The sequence below is a fragment of the Cryptomeria japonica genome, chromosome 7, assembly GCF_030272615.1.
Source record: "Cryptomeria japonica chromosome 7, Sugi_1.0, whole genome shotgun sequence".
NCBI classification, from domain to species: Eukaryota; Viridiplantae; Streptophyta; class Pinopsida; order Cupressales; family Cupressaceae; genus Cryptomeria; species Cryptomeria japonica.
The window spans coordinates 65,061,954-65,067,260 of NC_081411.1; positions in this window are offsets into that span (position 1 = coordinate 65,061,954).

Genomic DNA, 5,307 nt, shown 5'->3' on the forward strand with positions numbered 1-5,307 from the left:
TGCATTGACAAATCTTTCTAGGATTGGTGTGTTGAATGATGCTACTCCTCAGGGGGAGCAACATGGTGGAACATGGATGTTTGTGCCTCCACTATGGCATTGTTGTCAAAGGGGGAGAAGATGTGAAGCAGAGAAGATATCTACAGTATTGGGGAGAAGATGTGAAGCAGAGAGATATCTTTATATATTTCAATCAATGCCAAAGGGGGAGATTGTTGGCATATGTGCAGAGCTTGATGACATGATGATATTGTATGTTGTCATTGATGTCAATATGCTGAAGTATGAACCGGTATATTGAAGTAAGCAAACTGGCAAGAGAACCGGTATGATGTTGTGAACCGGTATATGTGAAAAAGTGAAGCGGTATGTTGGTTCAAATGAAGCGGTATGTTGGAATGAGAATCGGTATATGGGAAGTTTGTTGGTATTTTGGTATGGTTTTGTCATTGATGTCAACACCTATCAACACTTATCAACTCTGGCACTTTGGAGAAATGGTTATGTTCACCGGCAAGCAAGTAACTTATGCACAGTCACAGGTATCTGGTACACCGGCAGGATATAATGTTCACCGGCACTTGGAATAGCATGGAAAACATCTGGTTATGTCGAAGACATCATTTGGACACTTTGTCTTGGAGATATGTTCATTGGTATATTCGTATTTGCATATTTGTTGTTATCGGCAAATAGGTCCAGATTAATCACCGGTAGGCTTATCTATTTCAGATCAGCACGACACGCTTTGGAGATGATTTTGTTGTTATTGTAAATGCATTAAGCCGACATGTTGAATCGGATATTGCATCGGTTATTGATTTACTTGTAAATTGATTTTATATCTCTTAGAGTCGACCTACTAAAATTGGTCCTAGGTTATGGTATATATGTAAGATCTTATTTGTAAAGATCAAGTGTGTGTGTGAGAAGGATAATAATTCGCTATATGCAAAAATAGCAGAGCTATACACACAGACATCATTTGAAGGTGAAGCAAGGTTTTTGTGAAGGCATATCAGAACTAAACCGGTACTGAATCCAACATATGAAGATGCTATTTTGAGCAGTACATTATTATTGGATTTAACCATCCAATTGTAGTCAATGTGACTCATATTTGTGTTTGAGCATTGAGCTCTAGGTGCTTGGCCTTTCTGCATGTGCAGACCCCATTTGTATACACATACTATCTGCAGTAATATCATCTGATTGTGGGTAAGGCTTCCCACCGTGGTTTTTCCCCTTACAGGGTTTCCACGTACAAATATTGGTGTTATGTGTAGTGGATGTTATTGTCTTTCTGTTTCATGCATTAATCTTTACCGGTACTGCAAATAACTGATAAACTGTCTACCGACATAAAGTTTGGTTTTAAGCATTAAATTTGGTTAAGTTGTTTTTGGTTTGAATTTATTTGACAACTGATTCACCCCCCCCCCTCTCAGTTGTCTTTGGGACCTAGCAATTGGTATCAGAGCCTAGTCCTCTTTTTGCAGAAGTTTAACAACTTGAGGAGATCCAATGTCTACTAACTATTTCAGGAAGGACAGTCCTAAACTTGATGGAACCAACTATGGCATATGAAAGATCAGGGTGGAGACACATCTGAATTGTATTGGAAAGGGCATCTTGGATGTTACAAAGAATGGCTATACTGCTCCTACTCTCAGTCAGCCTAATCCACCAAATCTGACTAAAGATGAAAAAGATTGCAAAGCAAGAGAAGCACTTTTAAGCACATTATCAGATTAACAAATCATGGGATTATTAGATAGATCTACTGCTAAAGCTATTTGGGATCATTTGGAAACGTTGAATGAAGAAGATTCCACAGTCAAAATTGCAAAACTTGAAAGCTTCCGAGTCAGGTATGAAAATCTGAAAAATGGAAGAAGATGAAAGGATTTATGCTTTTATGGAAAGAGTTAATGAAATTGTTTTGGGTATTAAATGTTGTGGAGGAACCTTAAGTGAAGATGAAATTGTTTCAAAAGTTTTAAGAGGATTGCCACCGGCATACAAAATGAAAGTCACTGCTATAAATGAGTTAAGAACAATGCCTAATACATCAGTAACTAGGGATACATTGATTGGAAAACTTTTAGCTTTTGAAATTGAGGAATTTGGTCATGTTGCTACTATAAAGACAGATTTAGCTTTTAAGGCATCAACATCATCTGCACCATCATTTGATAAATTTGATTGAAAAGCCTTTTATGCAAGAGAACTTGAGGAAAGCATGAGAGAAAATGAAGAACTTGAAGAGCTTGAAGCACTATTTGCAAGGAAAATGCCTAAAGGTCCAGTTGGAAGTAAGTATGAAGGTAAAACACCCTTTAAATGTTTTAACTATAATAAGATTGGTCATATGGCTTCAAAATGCCCTGACAGACATGCTAGACTAAGAGAAGAAACTAGAAGAACATACAAGCCTAATCCTGAATATCAGAGATACTGATTTAAGAAGAATAAAGATAAATCTTGTTATCTTGCTGATAAAGGAGTCACTGATGATTCTGATGAAGATCCGGCAGATAATGGATGGGTTTTTGTTGCTATAATAGAAGATCAACCGGCACCTACTGTTCAACCGGTAGAGCAGGACCTGCCAACTAAAGTTGAAACTAAGGACGAATGGATCATTGATTCAGGATGTTCACATCACATGACTGGTGATAAAGGTAAATTCTTGAACTTTCAGGAATACAATGGAGGTTTAGTAAGATTTGGAGATGATAAAGCTTGTTTGATCAAAGGAAAAGGTACAATATCTCTTGATAGTAAGCATAATACTGACAATGTTTACTATGTAGAAGGTTTAAAGCATAATCTTTTGAGTGTTGGTCAATTAATTGAAAAAGGATTTCAGCTACAATTCAAGAATGGAAAATGCAAAATTATGAACAGAATTGGTTTGGAAATTGCAACCGGAAATCAAACTAGAGGTAACATCTTTCATTTGAATAACAATGAAAAGACATGCTTGATTACACATATTGATGAAAGTTGGCTATTGCATAAGAGACTCTGTCATGTAAATTTTGATTGTATGGTAAAAATCAGTACTACCAAGGCAGTTAAAGACTTACCTAAGATTGTTAAACCTCACAATCCGGTATGTAAGGAATGTCAATTTGGAAAACAAGTTAGAGCATCTTTTAAAAGTATTCCAGAAAAATCCAATAATGCTCTTGACTTAATTCATACTGATTTATGTGGTCCAGCTAGAACTAAAAGCTTACAAGGTGATAGATATTTCATGCTAATCATTGATGACTATTCTAGAATGTGTTGGGTTACTTTTCTTAAAGAAAAATCAGAACCACTTGGGAAGTTCAAAATATTCAAAGCAATGGTAGAAAATGAAACCGGTAAGAAAATCCAATGTCTGAGATCAGATCAAGGAGGTGAATTCACATCTAAGGAATTTAATGCATTATGTGAAGTGAATGGAATTAGAAGACAATTGTCAGCACCCCGAACACCACAGCAGAATGGAGTTGTAGAAAGGAAAAACAGAACTATCTTGGATGCAGCTAGAAGTATGTTATCAGACGCAAATCTACCACATGTATATTTGAGAGAGGCAATGAGTACAGCGGTCTCTACATTCAACAAAGTTCACATCAAAGGTGAAACCAGTAAGACCCCTCATGAACTATGGTTTGGTATTACTCCTACTCTTAAATATTTTAGAATATTTGGAAGTAAATGCTATATTAGAAGAGATGAATATATTGGTAAATTTGATCCTAGAAGTGATGAAGGAATATTTCTTGGTTATTCATCTAAGAGAAAGGCATGTAGATGTTTTAAAAAAAGATTGCAGAAAATTGTTGAGAGTACAAATGTGAAGATTGATGAACGGTTTAGAGGAACTTCAAGGTATATAGACTCTGAACCGGCAATAGAAATACTGACAAATGAACCTACATTGAACCCACCAGTACAGAATGACGATCCAGTTACACCGGTATCATCTGAAAATTCCACTGTAACTGAGGAACGGCAGCAAACGAAGACACCCCGGTATATAAGATTGAATCACTCTGAAAATCAGATAATTGGGAACAAGTATCAAGGAGTTATGACAAGAGGAAAATTGGCAAATGAAGAGGTATGTCTTAGTTCTCTAATTGAACCATCATCAATTAATGAGGCATGTGAAGATAAGCACTGGATTAAAGCTATGGAAGAGGAACTAGAACAAATTGAAAAAAATAACACATGGACATTAGTTCACTGGCTTAAAGACAAAAATGTGATTGGAACAAAATGGGTATTCAGAAACAAACTTAATGAAGATGGGAAGGTAATCAAAAATAAAGCAAGACTAGTGTGTAAGAGATATTCTCAGAAAGAAGGAATTGATTATAATGAAACCTTTGCACCGGTAGCTAGAATTGAGGGAGTCAGATTATTCTTGGCTTTTATAGCACACAAGAATTACAATGTATATCAAATGGATATTAAATGTGCATTTCTAAATGGAGATCTTGAAGAAGAAGTTTACATTGAGCAACCTGATGGATTTTTTTTGATAGATAACAAAGATATGGTTTGCAGGTTAAGGAAAGCTTTGTATGGGTTGAAGCAAGCTCCGAGAGCTTGGTATGCTAGATTGGATAAATATCTTTTAAAAATTGGATTTTCTAAAGGTAATGTTGGCAACAACTTATACTATAAAGTGACTAATGATGACATCTTGGTTATAGAAGTTTTTGTTGATGATATAATCTTTGGAGGAGAAGATGGATTATGTAAAGACTTTTCTATTGAAATGCAGCAAGAATTTGAAATGTCTATGATTGGAGAAATAAAATTCTTTTAGGATTGTAGATTTCATAGACTGATAAAGGTATATTCTTGAGTCAATCCAAGTACTTGAAGGAGTTACTGAAGAAATTTGGGATGGAAAACTCTAAACCAGTAAGAACACCTATGACTACAAATGGCAAATTATCACTAAGAGATGAATCTACACCTGTTAATCTGACTAGGTACAAATCTATGATAGGAGGGCTATTGTATTTGACACAAACCAGACCTGATATTATGAATGCACTATGTATTGTTTCAAGATTTCAGAGTAATCCTAAAGAAAATCATGAATCAGCAGTAAAAGGATTTTCCGGTACTTACAAGGCACTACAAATTTTGGTTTATGGTATCCTAGAGATGAAAACTTTGAATTATGTGCATACAAGATGCAAATTGGGTTGAAGATGTGGATGATAGAAAAAGCACCACCGACAGAGCATTTTTTCTTGGAAGCAGATTAATTTCTTGGTTAAGTAAGAAACA